The 18,583-nt window shown below is 44.7% G+C and overlaps 1 protein-coding gene across 1 annotated transcript in view; it reads left to right on the top strand.

Annotated features, from left to right (window-relative positions):
* LOC110203946 (pericentrin-like) overlaps nt 1-18,583 on the top strand; it is a 52,250-nt gene that overhangs the window by 21,149 nt on the left and 12,518 nt on the right. Inside the window, exon 7 of the mRNA XM_020980330.2 lies at nt 6,408-6,572. The gene's annotated coding sequence lies outside the window, so the exon portion shown is untranslated. The remainder of the gene's footprint in view (nt 1-6,407; nt 6,573-18,583) is intronic.

Consider the following 18,583-nt stretch of genomic DNA (forward strand, 5'->3'; position numbering starts at 1 on the left):
GCAGGTATCCTCAGGGTGACTCGAGTTGCTCAAGGCTCGAAGCTGTACCAGGTGTTATGGGGCTTTGCAGCTGCCCTGTGGGAAGGGGAGAGTTGGGTCAGGAAGGCCTGACATCCCTTGGTGTCTGCCAGGACCCCACAGCCCTTCTGCCCCAGGCTTCCTTCAAAAAGAAGTGGCTAAATTAAGCCCCAAGTTGATCCCTCAGCTTACTGTCAGACCTAGTGGGACCTGGATTCCAGTGTAGCCACCTGCCAAGCCACAGCCTCCCCATATCTGTTGATCCAGCCCTTGAGACCACCAGCATGCCTGAGTCACTGGGTGACTGATATGCGACCAGCCTTCCATACCTGAAAGTATAAGGTCTAAATGGCCTCCCCAGCATTATCCTAGGTGAACTGCCTGAGGGCCAACCCTTCCACCTGGGAGTCTTCATTGAGTCCCTGCACAGAAGGAAAAGCAAAGGGACAGATGGCTGGATGAGAGAGGGGTGCAGGAAACGTCATGCTGTTAGGACATGAATCCAAATCAATCCATGGAAGCAAAGGAGGGACAGGCATCAGGGGGAAGTGGAGTAGGGGGTGGAGGAGGCAGAAGCTGCAGGATACTTTGAGGAGGGGAAAGGGGACCAAACAAAAGCCACCATGAGTTTGTTTTCCTTGATCCCCCCACCTTGTAGCCACTGTGCTGGCAGACTTCTCCTTGCTCCTCTGCCATATGACTCAGGATTCTTTTCTCCAGGTCCCAAAGCTGGGCCTGCACCTTTTGTAGCTGTACAAGCCCATCCTGAGTGCCCTGGTCTCCAAGAAGGTATTGCTGGATCAAGGCTGGGACCTGAGACGTCATCTAGAAGCCAGCAGAGGAAAGAAGTCAGCAAACACTGCAGAAACAGTAGGGATGAGGAAGGAATAGGGCCTGGACAGGAGAGCTGGGGTGTCTAGAGACCCTCTGAGAGCTGAGGGCCAGCACATGCTTGCCTGGGGCCAGAGAGAGATGATTGTGAATCAAGTGACTGGCATTTCTTCACTGCTTTTGAGGTCTGCAAACAGGATTCCATTGGGCCGTCTGGGGACTCTTCTTATTCCACTTGACAGTCGAGGAAGGTCCCGTCCACGTCCCAAAGTCCACCCAATAGGCTCAATCTTTGGGAAGCACCCAGTGGAAACATTAGGTGGTTGCAGACGTCCAGGAAGCATCAGCCCAGCTGAGATGGAGGGGTATGCATGGCTTAACCAGGGGACTGGAGGACTCATGTCACTGCACATGGCCACCATGTTTTCTCACCAAAGGTGTATTCCTTGGGCCACTGCAGCTTGGCTCTGACTCAAGGCCACCACCTCCTGCCTCAGGCCAGCCAGCTGGGCCTCCAGGGCACCCATCTCCATTGTCCTTTTGTCATGGACTTCTTCTTGGGACAAACTAGCCAGTGACAAAAGGTGCACTTTGCTGTAGGCACTGGAAGATGGACGCAAACAGAACAAGTGTCACCTGATGAAAAGCACCACCCAATGGAAAGGACAGAGCCAGAGAACTGGCTGCAAGTCTTCACTGACATTTGCTCCCTGTGAGACCCTGAGTAGGTCATTTCCCTTCGGGTCCTCAGTAACCTCATCTGCTTTTGAGCTCTCCACCAGCTCAGATCAATCCTATGGACATGCTAACCTAAGTGTTGCAGATCCATTAACCCCTGTTTGTTGAGATTTTTCTGGTCTAGCTTTCTAGCCCTCCTTCCATCCTCTTCATTTTGCCACTCAGTTTAGGGCCTTACCCATGCTGCTTAGACATGTGCTGGAGCACCCTGTTTTCCAGCTCCTGGAAGGAAAAAGAGGACACAATGAGACTGATGAAAACACAACGCTGCTGGGGATTCGTGGTCTGTAATGGCTGGGCCCTCTGTGTGCTGAGGAGAACCTGAGTCTGTAAACTGGTGGGCTCCAGATATCTGGACCTTAAATCCTGGCTAGACCTTTTAGAGACAGGTGTCCTCTTCCACCATAGCACCAAGAAGAGGCATCTGAGAAAGACCCAAGGTCAGCTGGGATTAAGCATGAACCACTCTCCCCAGAGGGGTGAGGTCACTTCTTAGTCCCCTCAAGAAAGTTGTTTTATTTTTCATTTTTGCCATATGCTTTTGAGTTGAGAATTTTTCTCCCTTTTCCTCCCCCCCACCCCTCCCAAGACGGCGCACAATCTGATATTTCCCAATTGATGTGTATCCCCTAAATTTCTAATTCTTTACCCCCAGAAAGGATCTGCTCTAAATATTTTTGTACCTAAAGGTCTTTTCCCTTTTTATCTTATATCATTTTTTGGTTAGAGACCTAGCAGGGGTATTTCTATGTGAAATATGGCATTGAGTATGCATGGTTTTATAGCCCTTTGGGAATAGTTCCAAATTGCTCTATAGAGTGATTTAATTGATACACAGCTCTGACAATACTACACTAATGTCTCAGTTTTTCAACATCTGCTCCAATATTTGTCATTTACCTTTTCTGTGCTACTATATGGCCTAATAGTTTTGATGTAGTACCTCAGAATTGTTTTAACTTGCCTTTCTCCAATAGTGAGTTGGAATACTTTTAATATGGTTAAAGATAGGTTTACTTATGATTTAGTAATGGTTATAATATGATTATAGATAGCTTTAATCTGCAAACTGACTATATGTTTTCATCATTCATCAAGTGTGGAAGGGCTCTTATTTTCATAAATTTGTCACTTCTCTATATGTTAGAGAACTGAGGTCTTTCTCAGAGAAACTTGCTTCAAATTTTGTTTTTTTCACATTTCCTATTGCTCTCTGTATTTCATTGGTGGTGATGGTGGAGTGTGGCCTATGGGCCCAGGGATTTTATGGCAGCAGGGAGGTCCCGTGAGGGAGATACGGGAGGTCTACCTGTATGGATGGAGAACTGCTGAGGCCTGAAGTTATGGCCACAGGCTTCCCCATATAAACTCCCCATATTCTCTACCCATCTGGCTTGAACCAAAGCACGGGGCCTTCAGCCTCTAGAAGTGGAAGAGTCCTTCAGATCTTCCAAATCTGACCCCCTCATGATACAGCACAGAGAATTGAGGCTGACAACAAGGAAGTTGACATTCCAATCCACCCAGCTCTGATGTCAGCAACCATTAGTGAGGGTTGCCTTCCAGGGACATGGCCTGATAACTCTGAATGAAGAACAGGGCCGCAGTCCTTCCATCATTATTATGTGGTCCACTCAATCCCATCCTCTCCACGACACCATTGTAGAGCTTAAGCATGACTTACCCAATGCTTGAGTTTTACCGAAAAGCAAACTGGGACTTGATAAAGGCTGTGGCTTAGTAAGATCACATAGCAAGTAGTAGAACTGAGCTGTGAACCCAGGTCTTTTAATGCCAAGTTTTAATGCCAAGGTTCTACATATTTTGGGGAGCTACCATCTTCACCTTGTAGTCACAGAACACTCTACTGTGAAGAGGCTTTAAAAGAGCAAGAGGGCCTGAGGTTCCAACCCAGCCTCAATTATTAACACAAATGAGATGAAATGAGGCTCCACCAACCCTTTCCCCCATCGACACAGGCTCATGGCCCAGCTAAGAAAGAACATCTCACTGCATTGCATTGTGGTGTGTAAACCACGTCTGGGAATTCCACATGAGGGAACATGACAGGTGCCTTAATAACTGTTATGTTTTTCAACATCATTCATTTGGGTGACTACTACACTACTTTCCTATACCCTAACTGCAAAACCAAAACAAAAAAATTGAAATAACTTCAGAATGGTTATTATAATCATTTCATTTCCGACAATTAGGTCTAATTCTCCTAAATAGTTCAGTATCAAATGCAAATTTGTGTGTACCTGTGTGTTCATGTGCATGTGAGTATGTGCATGTGTGTGTGTGTGTGTGTGTGTGTGTGTGTGTGTGCGCGCACATGTGTCTTTCAGGTATGTTGGAGGCAAAAAAAAAAAGGGTACAAAGAAGGAATTGGACTGCTCCTCGACAAAAATGGGACGATAAAATTATAACTGCACTACTCATGTTTTCCTTTGCTTCTCTTTTCTCTTTGAAATGGAATGATCTTTTCAATAAGGAAGAATGAGACACCAAAATGAATAACAGGAAATGGAAGCCTCAGATCAGTGTGGGAGGCTGTAAGTCCGTTTGACTCAGTAAAATCTGAGAAGCTCCACTGTCACCTGATTCTCTTCCTACATATTTGACTGTTCCTTGTCAGTCTCCTTGGCTCAAGCTTCATCTGTGTCACAATTGCCAACCCAGTGTTTCCCCAACACAACCACCCAGTCCCCAGGGCTCTGTAGGATCCCTGTATTGAAGACCCAGGAGTGCCAACTACAGGGCTATTAGATCTGGTGGATTGTCCTGAGATAACTGTAGGAACCAAGTTAGCTTGCTTTCCTTTTTCAATTGCCTTTTTATCCCCCTCTATTTAGAAGCTAGGAGGCAGAGGTCTATTATTCTCACTCTTTCTTCTTTTCCCATTGAGTGGACTTTAAAAATGAAATGAAAGATATGGGGAAAAACTAAACAAAATAAAAAAAGAAGAAGAAGAATCCAACAAGAAGAAGAAGCTTGTGAAAGGAAAGTCATCCAATTAGAAAAGGAGATCCAAAATCTCAAGGAAGAAAATGACAACTTGAAAATTAGAATTGGGCAAGGAGAAGCCACCAAGATTATAAGAGATCAAGAAATAATTAAACCAAATATGGATAAAGAAATAAAATAGAAGAGAAAATGAAATATCTTATCAGAAAAACAACAGATCTAGAGAACAGATCAAGAAGAGAAAACATAAAAATAATCAGATTATCTGATAGCTATGAGTGAAAAAAAAGTCTTACTACAATAATACAAGAAATAATTACATAAAATTGTCCTGAAGCATGAGAACAAAGGGGGAGGGGTAGAATGGAAATATTTAAAAAAAAAATCCATTAATCTCTCCTTAAAAGAAATACTTTGAGGAAAACTCATAGGAATATTATAGACAAATTTCAAAACGCCCAGCTGAAAAAGAAAATATCAAAAGCAACAAGACAAAACAATTTGAATAAGACAGTTGCACCATTACATGGGAACTAGCAATGGAGATTCAAAAGGACTGCAAGTCTTACAATACGATATATCTAAGAGCAAAAGCACTAGGGCTCATCCAAAAATGTCATATGCAGTAAAGTTAAGCATATTCCTGCATGAAAACAACAGAGAGTTGATGAATTGTCAAGCATTCAATATTTTGTTAAAAAAAGAAAAAAGAAAGAAATGCAAAAAGCGACCTAAACTTAATAGAAGATTTCACATATAAGATCCAAGAGAAACATAAAGTACATACCAAAAACTTGCTATGGAGAATTCAATAAGGACAGACCATTTCCTATTATTATATATAAGAAGCAAAATATATGTGTAAGATTATAATTAATAATGTGGTAGCTCACCAGAACCATTAGGGTAGACCAGAATAGGATATGACTTTAAAAAGGAAAGCTATTTAGGAACAGTGAAAAAGAGTAATTATTATGTACAAATGAGGTGTGAGTGGAAGTACCAGTACAGGAGAAAGAGATGAGGGAGGAGGGTTTGCAATTCTGCGAACCTACTTTCATTGGGAATGAGTTTAAGAGGGAACACTACCTACACCTTTGGAAGGAGTTAAAAGTCTTCTAAATTTAGGAGCAATGGGATGGTGGGGAGGAAAATGGACGGGTCTGTACAGGGCAGGGTGAGAGGATAGATTATAGGGGGCTGTAGATGGGTGTTTAGATTTATGGGAATGGGAGGATAGGGGAGGAATCCTAGGTTAAGTAATAGACAGGGAAGGTAGTGGGTAGAAGTGAAGTACAGAAATCAGGAGGGATAGGAAATAATAGATATGCAGAAACATAAACACAAAGATCAGGAGCAGAATTTGGGAAAGGATATGTCTATATATGTAACTATATGTGTATATATATATATATATATATATATATATATATCTGTGTGTGCGTGTGTATATGTATACGTATATATATGTATACATATATATATGTATACATATATATTTATATGTATATGTATAAGTGTAGAGAAATATATCTGCACTGAATAGTAGCCTTCTGGGGGTGGGATGAGAAGGGGAAAACAAAAAGAACAAATTTTAAAGGGTACAGAGCACAGAAAAAAAAAAGAAAACTTACAAGGAAGTGAAGTCGGGCAACTCTTGACACAACATGTACTATTTATCATACAGGCTTTCTTGAAATGAAAATGTATTGTTACATATTTTGAATCCTTTCCTATGTTCTGCTATGCACAAGACACTTTTTTTTTCTTTTCGTACTTGGTAATTAAGATGCAACATTTAAGTTTATGATATGTTTTCTTCTTTTCTCTATTCTGTATTTGTGTCGTAGTGTTTCATTCTACAATAAAATTCAATTAAACAAAAAGGAAAAGCATACGGAGGTGGGAAGCCAGAAGAGCCAAAAACCTGTAAGCAATTCATCCATTTCCTGAAATGGAAAGATGGAAAGATGATATTTGTAATCCACGAGACCTTTCTCATGAGAGATCATAGGGTAAGTTCAGTATGAAAGGATGACATTCAAATATCAAATGAGGGGGTGAGAGAGGAATGCACTTGTGGAAAGAGAAAGAGAGACATTGAATGGGATAAATTATCTCCCATAAAAGGACAAGAAAGTGCTTTTACAGTGGAGGGGAAGAGAGGGGAGGTGAGAAGGCAGGAGTGAACCTTGCTCTCGTTGCAATTGAAGGGACTTTGGAACTCAGTTTTAAAAACCAAATTTGAAAAACTTGAAATGATAATAATAATAGGAACTATTTGTTGCCCTTGACCCTCTGGACATCTCTGAGGCACAGAAGGCCCTCCTGAATGATGGAGAAACTTTCCCACTCCCTCCATCAGCAGCCAGAAGTTCAAGGTGCTGGGGACATCCTTACCCTTGGAAAAAGCTCCAAATCAGCTCCAGTAGCAGCCACAATGGTGGCAAGGTGGGCAGGATGGAAGGGCTACTTGGTCTAGAGGGCAGAGGCAGCAGCTGCTCCACCCACCTAGGGAGGGATACCCCTAGCCAACAGGGGACTTCATCAACGTAATCCTGAGCAAGCAGAAGGTCCCACCTCTAGGCCAGAGTGAAAGGGGGAAGCAGGGCATTCTCTAGAATGTTCAAAGCCAAATCCAAGAGATGAGGTATGCATCCCCAAAGATGAGAGGGAGGACTCCCTCTGATGCTGCAGAGCTGGGATGAGGAGGAAAGAAGAAAGGAGATTGTCTGATGGCTGATCATAAGGCCAGTCTGAAGCCCTCTAATCTACTGGTTAAAAGTGAAGGCCTTCCTTTTTCAGGGGAAGGGGGTGGCTAGAAAGAGAGGAAGGAGTGAAGGAGATGAAAATGTCCCTTCCATTCTTAACTGCATTAGAAACAGCCAAAATGAATGCCCAGAAAACCCTACCCTGGTGGCTACCTGGAAAGGCTTTCCTCAGCACAGATCTCATTCTTGCTGCCACACTCTGAAGAAAAAGAATGCCTTTCCATCTCGCTCTGGGACAAAGTGTGCTTGATTGTTCTAATGGTGTCTGTGTGTGTGTGTGTGTGTGTGTGTGTGTGTGTGTAAGAAAGAGAAAGAGAAAGGGAGAGAGAGAAAAAAAATATATGTCTTTGTGTCCCTGCGTGTGTTTAGGAAACAGGTCGGTCTGACAGCACGCCAGTGCCAGGGCTGACCATCCCTGATCCCTGGCCCTAGATACCCCTCTAGTCAGGCCAGAATGGGGCTCTTTATCCATACTGTGACCCTACCTGGCCAGTCTCATCCTCCCAAAACCACAGCCCAGCTGCCCTCTGGGAAACACTCTAAACTGGGACAGCGCCAGGCCAAGGACTATCCTCACAGGATGAAAGCGTGGCTGCCCGTAGTCTAAGCTCGGGTTCTCTATGTCCTCACAGTCCCTCTAGTGAGGGCCCAGGGTTCCCCATGCATTAATCCGCTACACCACAGGATGCATTTATGGAGGCGAACCCAGAAGGGGCAGTCAGCTGACCTACTTAGCAGTATCAGCAGGTACCCTGTAGGACCACGCTGTGGCATGTAGTGGCCATCAGAAAAGATGTTAGAAAGGTAGAAGGTCTGGATCTCAGTGCCCTTCCCTGTGCCAGGGTCCAGTGTCTGCACCTGGTCTTTTCTGCCCACCCTCTGAGTGAATGCACATCTGCACTACCAAGATTATGCCCCTCAGCACTGCCGCCTCTGGTCCATCCCCTAAACTCTTCCCCCCAAATCCCCAGGAACAGTGGTGTCCATGAGTGAGTGGAGTCCCTCAGTGCCAGGACTGTTTACCCTGGCCCCAGGTGCTCCTCTTGGAAGGCCAGAATGGGGGTTTTACCCTGCCCCCCATACTCAGGCTTGGCTAGGCTCATCATGACAGTGGTAGAGGCCAGATGCTCTCCAGCAAACTCTCTAAAGTGGGGCACCCTAGTCCAAGGATGATCCTCTGAAGGTGAAGGCCCAGGCTCACCCTAGCCCCACCTAATGCCCCCTTTCTCTTTGTGGCCCCTTAGGCATGAGTGCCATGTTCCCCCCACTTTCCCGCTCTCTGCATCTGAGTCCTCAGGACTCAGAGGTGGAGGCTAACGAGAAAGGCACAGTAGGGGCAGGGTACAGGGTGCCTGCCCACTTCCTGGGGCTAGCCTATCATACCAGTATTCGGGTGGCAGAGTAGGTGTGTGGAGGTGGAGTGTCTTGAGCCCTGTGAGGGCATGGTTTTCTCCTCTGTGTGAGGGCACAGTGGCTGACCCCTCTCGTCTGCAAACCCTCTTTGCCAAGGCACATCTACCTCTGCTCCATCCTGAACTTCTCCTCCAGCAAATCCTCAGGTACACAGGTTTCCATGATAAAATTGAGTCCTCCAATGCCAAGCCTGGTTTCCCCCCTACTTCATCTTCCTCTCCCACAAAAATAACTCCAATATCGAGTTTCATAGGCCTTGACAAATTAGAAATCCCTGAGGGCGCATTGAGGTTGGAGCTCAGTGACCTGGTAGATGGGAAGGCTCAGGCATGCCTTGGAGGTACTTCTTGGCAGTGTGGGAATCCCAGGGGAGCTTATCACTTGTCTATTTACTCATCTGTAATATGACTTGTATAATTCTTAAGAGTTGTGATGATCAAATGAAGAAAAAACAAAAGACAAAAACCCTGTCCTTCCAGCATTGTTACCCATGAAGCCCATTACCGAAGATCAGGGTTAGTATCAGCTGTTTAGCTTGGACCAGGACAGTGCTTGCCTGTGTGAGAGATGATCTCTCAGACATGAAGCCTCTTCAGGGAATCAATGGTTCTTGTTAACATTTCTTGATGCTTTTAAAAGCCTCCCCCACTCAGACCGTGTTTTTTTTTTACATGCTTAGCAGAAAGAATAAGCCCTGTCCCCAACCTCTTACAAAAACTTCCCTCAGTTTCTTCTCTCTGGGCCAACTTGTGTAACTACCTTTGCTCTAGATTTCCATGAAAAGATTGTGCCCCCCGAAAGCCCAGCCAATGGGATAAGGGGAAGAGGGTTAGGGAGGACAAACTAGTACTGTCCTGGCCCTAGTCACAATGGTGACTAAGGGGGTACCCTTTCTCCTGAGAAAGCAATAAACTCTTTTCTACTTTCAAGGCATCTAAGTCTTTGTTTTTATTTTTGAGTAAGTGGTCTCTGTCTCACACAGTTGGGGGCTCTCCGGGATTTCCTTCCTTCTCTGAGAAGGGCCTCTCAGCCAGTCTTAGGACAGGCGCCTGCCAGCCACTTGCCAGTGGTCCAAGGAATGGTTTGGGAGTTTCCTTTCACTTTTAAGGAATGGACCCAAAGCAAGACAAATACTTGAAAGCAGAAATCTCAGAAAGGGAACAAGGACCACCATCTGCTGAAGAATTTGAAGAATTTGAATCTAGTGAGCCTCTGGGTGACAGGGGGCAGGTCGGGAACAAGGTACTTCTCATTCCTTTTTCCTACTTAGGAGAATTTCTAGAATTCCTGAAAAGGCAAAGCCTTTGAAGATGTCTAGGCACAGTGAGAACCTGCTCCTCAGTTACCACCTAGATGTTGATGGAGGCGGCAGCAGCAGCCACAGCAGCAATGGCTGGAGTTCCTCTGTGGTTGGCCAGCACACTAAATTCAAAGGGAGTTCCCTCAGGTGAGAGGAGCCAGAGCTAGGCTAGGTCATGTTCGCCATCACAACAGCCCATGGCAGCCAAGGGCCTCGGCTGCTCCCATGTGCACATTTCTTTCCAGCCCTGATTTTTAGTAGAGACATCAATGTATTTCTTTCTTTCCTCACAAAGATGAGAATTTCCTGTGCCCAGCACCATCTCTCTCCTTCTAAGTGAGCCTGTGATCCTGCTGCCTTTACTCTCTGAGAACAGGAACTAGGGAGGGGCAACTTTGAGCATGGAGAAGGCCAAGAACCCTGAGGCCTGAAGCTGGGCAGGGAACAACCCTTCTCAGCAATGGACCCCTTTTCCCTAGCCCCAGTGCACATGGTTCTTAGGGTGAGCTGCAGGGCCCAGCAACAGCACAGGAAGCCAGGTGGGAGAAGGACCTATGGGTGAAGAGATAGGTTCAGGTAGCACTTAACTTTTCTCATACCTCGTCATGGTGGTTTAATTTGGAAAGAGGCCGTCCTTGGCCCATGGGAGCTATGGCTTGGTCCGATTCTGCCTCTCATGGGAAAATGTATACATCTGTTTAAGGAATAAGAACAGGACCAGAGGGCTTTGGGTATCATTTCTTTTCAACCTGGAAGTCTCCAGCCAAGTCTCATTCCCCTCTTGGCCTTTCCCCTTCCCTTTCTTTTTCACCTTTTTCCTTTTTCAGTAGGGTCAAAGGATTCTCACCATTCCCTCTCCCGGCCAAAATCACCTGCAACACCCCTGGATCCTCCTCAGGATATATCTCTGAGGATGAATGTGAAGGTAGGCATCACTTCCTCCTCCCTAGACCCCATCCCTCAGGCACTGCCCAATTCACTTCAAATGGTGCTGGGACCAGATAGAGTAACTCTAAGTCAGTGTGCGGAGACAGGCTTAATAGAGAAGGATCCCCTTCTGTCATCCCATTGGGGAATTTTCTTGGCAGAGCTCCTGGAGTGCTTTGCCATTTCCTTCTCCACATCGTTTTTAAAGAGGAGGAAATGGAGCCAAACAGGGTGCCCTGTCTTACCCAGGATCACACAGTAAATAACTGAGAGCAGGCCTAGACCTCTATGCACTCTATCGCCCCCTAGCTGCCCTAGTCCAACAGCAATGTGCCTGTTGTTTTGAGATCTCTTTTTGCTTTTGCTTTGTCTGAGATCAGGACTTGTGCACCTGCTTTTCTTTTTTTTTTTTTTACTTCAGCTGAAGCATAATATATTTTGCTGCAGCCTTTTACCTTTACCCTGTATGTGTCACTCTTTTTCAACTGGGTTTCCTGTAAACATCATACTGTAGGAATATGGTTTTTATTCCGTTCTGCTATCTTCCGTTTTATGTGAGAGTTCATCCCTTTCACATTAACAGTTAGAATTACTATCTGTGTCTTTTTGTCTATCCTTTTTTACCCCTGTTTATGCTTTTCTTTCTCCTTTTTCCTTTCCCCCCTCACTAATGTTTTGTTTTTGACCACCACCTCCTTCAGACCCTCCTCCCTTCTATTAGACCTTTCCCTTTTCTTCCCCTTTACCCTTACTGCTTCTTCCCTCTCTTCCATCCCCCCTCCCTTTTCTTTTATTTTTTCCTTCCTACTGCCTATAGGGCAAGCTATATTTTTATAGCTATCTGATTATGTTATTCCGTTATTGAGGTAAATCTGATGAAAGTAAGTTTCAAACAATGCTCATCCCCCTGCCTTCTTTCCCTCTCATGTAATAGGTTTTTGTGGCTTTTCCTGCGATGTAATTTACCCTTGTCTGCCTCCTCCTTTCACCGTACTTTTTCTAAGATCAGACTAATCTGCTTACTTGGTTCCATTTAACCCATTTGCTTACATTTTTCTTTTTTTATCATTCCATCAACATCAACTTATATCCACCCCCTTTAGGTTTACTCCTTCAACAAGGTGTAATGACAGTACAGTTTTCAAGAGTTGCAAGTGTCATCTTCACGTGTATGGATATAAAAAGTTTGCCTTATTAACAACATATTGTATGTTGCTGTTCCATTTACCTTTTTTTCTCTCTTGAATCTTGGCATTTAAGATCACATTTTTTGTTGAGCTCTGGTCTTTTCCATCTTCTCCCTTGAAAGATCATGCTCATTTTTGCAGGGTGATTGATCCTTGGCTGCAATCCAAGCTCCTTTTCCTTACACAATATAATATTCCATGATATATGGTCTTTTAATGTAGAAGCTGCGAGGTCCTGTGTAATCCTGAGTGTGGTTCCATCATATTGAAATCATTTTTTTCTGGCTGCATGCAGTATTTTCTCGTTCATCTGGTAATTTTGAAATTTGGCTATTATATTCCTTGGCATTTTCATTTTGAGAGCTCTTTCAGGCAGTGAGCCAGGGATTCTTTCTATAGTTATTTTGCCTCCTGGTTCTATGACTTCAGGGCAGTTTTCTTTATAATTTCCTGAAAGATACTGTCCAGGCCCTTTTTTTGTCATGATTTTCAGATAGTCCAATCATTTTTAAAGTGTCTGTCCTGGATCGATTTTCCAGGTCAATTGTTTAAGCATTTTCCATTTTCATCTCTTTTTTCATTATTTGGTTTCTTTTTGACTGATTCTTGCTCTTTCATAGAGTCATTAGTTTTCATTTGTTCAATTCTCATTTTTAACAGATTGTTTACTTCTGTTAGTTCTTGCACTTCCTTCTCCAATTGGCCAATTGTGTTTTTAAGGGATCTGTTTTCTTCAGTGTAATTTTTTTACAGTTGGCCAATTGTGTTTTGTAGGGACTTGTTTTCTTCAGTGTACTTTTTTTTTTTCCAATTGGTCAATTGTATTTTCTAAGGACACTTCTACCTCTCTCATTTGACTTTTAAAATCCTTCTTGACGTCTTCTAAGAAGGCTTTTTGGGCTTCAGAGCAGTTGCTATTTCCTTTTCATGTTGCAGATGTGGATTTGTTGACAATGTTGTCCTCTTCAGAATTTCTGTCTTGATCTTCACTGGTGTCATAATACGAATCTATGGTACGTTTCTTTTTACTCATGGTGTATCTTTATTCCATGGCCTTGAAAGAGATGAAGATCTCCTGCTTGGGAGCAGAGGGCACTGACCCAAGCTTTTTGTGTTGGGAGCCTAGGTCTTGGTCAGTGACTTTGTGTGCTAGGTCTTCTTATGGTGGTAATTGTAGGCTGTAGGGTTCTGGCACCTTACCTGGTGTTGGGCTCGATTCAGCAAGGCTGGAACTTTAGGGCAACTCTAGGTTGCTTTCTTCAGCTCCTTTGAGATGAATGCTGCAGTGTGCTTCTCCTCTGGGGCCCTTTGTAGTGCTGCTTCCCTTATTTTTGTTGAGGCACTGGAAGATCCGTTTGCTGAAGCACTGGGAGATCTGTTTGCTGAAGAATGCCAAAGCCCCAGGATCTCTTCCTCCTCTGCTAAAGTGGGGCTTTCTTTTGGCTGGCTGTGGCACCTCCCGTTTTGTACTGCTCCCCTTCCCTCAGGGCAAGAGTGGCCTTTCCCATTAATCCCTCAAGCTACCTTGGCTACTGCACTGCTACTTCCCATCTTTCTTCTGGTTCAGCTGTTCCAGGGTTTTTTCTGGGGTCATATTTCCTGGGTTTTCAGAGGTTGATAGGGAAGGGTGAGAGCAACTACCTTTTTAGTCTGCCATCTTCCCTCCTGGAAACCCCAATAGAGGTTGTTTTGCTGATTATCCTCTTTGCCAACCTGACAGGTAGGTGGTAAAATCTTAGAGCTGCCTTCTCTGTTATTTGTGATTCTGAAGCCTTTTTTTTTCATTTGGTTATTGATCCCTTGTATTTCTTCTTTCGAAAAATTCCTGTTCATAGCCTTTGAATGTTTCTCTGCTGGAGAAAACACCACAGATATCTGATGGGGGGGGGAATCAGGAGGTCATTTTTGTTACTTCCCAGTAGGATTGGTGTCATCTCTATTTGTAAGTCTCTTGGCTTTGTGTTCCACCATTTTTATTTAAAATACTCTTTATTTTTAAGGTTTTTTTTACTTACATAAGCCCCACAGAATTTGCTTTTCGTCACATTTCCAATCATTATTTCTTCTTCTTTTTCTTCTTCTTCTCCTTCTCCTTCTCCTTCTCCTTCCTCCTCTCCTTCTCCTTCTCCTTCTTCTTCTGTAAATAATTAATTGATAGTTTTCAAGATTCACCTCCATCAAATTTTAAGTTTTAAATTGCCCCCCTTCCTCTCCCCTCCTCCCAAGATGGGTTGCAATCTGATCTAGGCTCTACTTATACATTCCTAGTAAGCATATATTCCCATTAGTGATAATATCAAGTACAATTAGAATTGAAGGGAGGCAACATGAGAATGAAGCAATAAAAGAAAAGAACAAAGCAAAAGGAGATCAAATAGTATGCTTCCATCTACATTGAAACATCCTTGTTCTTTCTCTGGATGTGGATAGAATTTTCCACTGTGAGCCTTTTGGAGTTGTCTTAGATCCTTGCATTGCTGTGAAGAGCCAAGTCTATCAAAATCAGTCATTACCCAGTGTGGCGGTTACTGTGTACAATGTTTTCCTGGTTCCACTCATTTCCCTCAGCATCAGTTCATGTGAGTCTTTCCAGGTTTTTCTGAAGTGAGCACCTGCTCGTCATTTCTTATAGCACAATAGTATTCCATCACGTTCACATTCCACAAGTTGTTCAGCCATTCCCCAATTGATGGACATCCCCTCAATTTCCAATTCTTTGCCCCCACAGTAAGAGCTGCCATAAATAGTTTTGTACATGTGGGTCCTTTTCCCATTTTTATGATCTCTTTGGTCTACAGACCTAGAAGTGTATTTCTGGATGAAAGGGTATGCACGATTTTGTAGCCTTTTGGGCATAGTTCCAAATTGCTCTCCAGAATGGTTGGATCAGTTCAGAGCTCCACCAATAACGCATTGGTGTTCCAATTTTCCCACGTCTTCTCCAACATTGACTATCTTGGTGTTTTGTCACGTTACCCCATCTGATAACTGTGATGTGGAACCTAAAAACCCTGTTGACTTGCATTTTTCTAGTCAATAGTGATTTAGAACATTGTTTTCATATTGCTTCGGATGGATCTAATTTCTTCCTCTGAGAATTGCCTGTTCATATCCTTTGACCATTCCTCAGTTGGGGAATGACTTGTCTTCTTATCATTTTGACCCCATTCTCTCTATATTTTAGAAATGAGGCCTTTATCAGAGACCCTTATTGTCAAAATTCTTTCCTTGTTTTCTGCTTCCCTCCTCATCTTTGATGCATTGGCTTTGTTTATACAAAAAAACTTTTCAACTAAATGTACACAAAATGATCCACTTTGCATTGCATAATGTTCTCTATGTCTTCTTTGGTCATAAATTATTCCCTTCTCCATAGATCTGAAAAAGTAAACTATTCCTTGCTTTCCTTATTTGGTTGGTCTCATTATTTATATCTAAATCCTGTAGCCATTTTGACTTTATCTTGGTACAGGATGTAAGATGGTGGTCTCTGCCCAGTTTCTTCCACATTCTATTCTAGTTTTCGCAGCAACTTTTGTTCAATAGGGATTGCTTATCCCAAATGCTGGAGTCTTTGGATTTCTCAAATACTTGATTAGCATAATCAGTGACTGTTGTGTCTTACCTACCTAAACTATTCCACTGATTCCTCCACTCTGTTTCTTAGCCAGTACCAAATAGTTTTCATGCTTGCTGCTTTATGATACAATTGAAGATCTGGTAGAGCTAGGCCACCTTCCCTTTCATTTCTTTTCTTTAGTTCCCTTGATATTTTGCACCTTTTCTTCTCTCAGATTACTTTTCTTATTGTTTTCTCTAGCTCTATAAAAATGATTGTTGGTAGTTTGTTTGGTATCACCCCTGCAGAAGGGGATCAATTTAGGCAGAGTTGTCTTTTTTACTAACTTAGCTCGCCTTAGCCAGGAACAACTCCTATTTTTCCAGTTGTTTAGATGGGATTTGATTTGTGTGAAAAGTGTTTTGTAATTAGGTTCAGATACTTCCTGATTTTGTTTTGGCAGGCAGACTCTGAACTATTTCATGGTGCCTACAGTAATTTTCAATGGAATTTCTCTTTCTGTCTCTTACTGTTGAACTTTGTTAGTGATATATGAAAAGCCTAGGGAGGAATAAGACTGTCCATGTGATTTAAGAGTCAAGTTTGAAAGTTTCTTCAGGGGACTAAAAAGTGACCTCAGCACCATGGGGAGAGTGGTTCTTGCCCAATTCCAGCTGACCTTGGTCTTTCTCAGATGCCTCCTCTTGGTGGGATAGTAGAATAGAAGCCCAGTCTCTGAAAGTTCTGTGGGACTTAAGGTCAAGATTTCTGGAGCCCAGCATTTTTTTGCGGAGACTCAAATGCTCCTCAGCTGGCAGAAGACCCAAACAAGAGGCCAGAATCCCCAGAGTGCAGACGTTGATGTTTTCATCAGTCTCATTGTGTCTTCTTATTTCTTTAGAAGGCTGGAATGCGGGGTGCTTCAGCACATGTCTGAGTGGCATGGGAAAGGCCCCAAACTGACTTGCAAAAAAAGAGGAGGAAAGGAGGGCTAGAAAACTAGAACAGAGAAACCACAACTGAGCTTCCCAGTAGGGGCAGCTCAGTGGAGACAGAATACTAGAGTTAGAATGAGCATAGTATTGATCTGAGCTACTGGGGACCTCAGAGAGCAGAAGTGGTTACTGAGGCCCTGGAGGGAAATGACGTACCCAAGGTGCTGCAGGAAGCAAATGTCAGTGAAGACTTGCAGCCAGTTCTCTGGCTCTGTCCTTTCCATTGGGTGGTGCTATTTTTCAGGTGACACTAGTTCAGTTTGGGTCCATCTCCCAGTGCCTATGCCAAGGTTGATCTTGATTTTTCCTTTGGTGACTGGCTAGTTTGTCCCAAGAAGAATTCTAGGAGAAAAGGCCAAAGGAGATGGGTTTCCTGGAGGCCCAGCTGACTGGCCTGAGGCAGGAGCTGGCAGCCTTCAGCCAGAGCCGGGCGGCAGTGTCCAAGGAATACACCTGTGGCGAGAAGAGATGGTGGCCTTGTGCAGTGATGTGAATCCTGCAGTTCCCTGGGTAAGCCGCACATGTCCCTTGATCTCAGCTGGGCTGCTGCTGCCTGCACATATGCCCAGGGAGGTGCAACCAACTAAGGTGCCGATAAGGCACTTCCCAAAGATTGGGCCTGTTGGGTGGATTTGGTGACATGGATGGGACTTTCCTCATCTGTCAAGTGGGAAAATATCAGGTCCCACAAGGTCCAATGAGATCCTTTTTACAAACTCAAGGGGAGAAATGCCAGCCATTTGTTTTACAACCATCCCTCCTCTGGCACCAAGCAGGCATGTGCTGGCCCCGAGCTCTCAGAGTGTCTCTAGATATGCCAGACCTGCTGTCCAGGCCCTCTTCCTTCCTCACTCCTGCAGTTTCTCGGGTGTCTGTTGAGCTCTTTCCTCTGGTGGCTTCTAGATGGAGTCTCAGGTCCCAGCTTTGATCCAGGAATACTTTGTTGGAGACAAGGGCACTGAGGCCAGACTTATGCAGCTAGGGGAGGTGCAGGCTCAGCTTTGAGACCTGGAGCAAATTATCCTGAGCCATGTTGCAGAGGAGTAGAACAAGTGTGCCCACAAAGTTGCTGCTGACTTGAGGCAGACCCTCCTGAAGGAAGGACTGTGGAGTGAGCCTTGCCCCACTGCCTGTCCTTCTGCCTGAGGTCACAGGTTTGCCGTGACAGGAGCCTGCCAGGATGGAGGGGGATTCAATTCAGTCATGGACAGCCCTGTACTTGGGGGTTTATGTAGGGGAAGTTAAAGGATGGAAGAGGGGCAGATGTGCCTTTGTGCAGAGGCTGTGCAGAGAAAAGAAGGGGCAGCCACTGTGTCCTGGCACACAGGACGGAACCGTGTCCTCCCCTAGGGCTCCAGACATTCCAACTCCCCATACCTCCTCTGCTGTCCCTGTCCTGACAGGGGGAGACCCACCCCCGTGCCTGTAGACACTGCTTGCTCCCTGCCCTGGCGGCCACTTCCATGTAAAGGTGTCCCTCCCAGTCCTTTAGCAGAGACCAGGATAACACATAAGGGAGCTTGTGGGAAAATGGGGGCACGCGTCAAAGGGCCCCGAGGAGAGAGCGGGAGTGCACTGGGGGCTAGGGCCAGCCGGGCCTTCATCCTGGGAGGATCATCCTTGGCCTGAGGCTGCCCCCCATTACACGGTTGCTTAGAAGGCAGCTGGACTCTGGTGTTTGCAGGATGAGCACAGCCAAGCCCGGGCATAGGTGGGTAATGGTAACCCCATTCTGGGCAGACAAGAGGGGCATCTGCCACGAGGACACTAGGTGAGTCAACCTTGGGCACAGGACTGTTGCCAGTCCTCCCTCTTCCCAAGCACACTCACGTACGCCGGTACACAGAAACAAACGCACGCACACAGAGGCCACC

Source organism: Phascolarctos cinereus, unplaced genomic scaffold (assembly GCF_003287225.1).
Source record: "Phascolarctos cinereus isolate Bilbo 61053 unplaced genomic scaffold, phaCin_HiC Scaffold_1;HRSCAF=81, whole genome shotgun sequence".
Lineage (NCBI taxonomy): Eukaryota > Metazoa > Chordata > Mammalia > Diprotodontia > Phascolarctidae > Phascolarctos > Phascolarctos cinereus.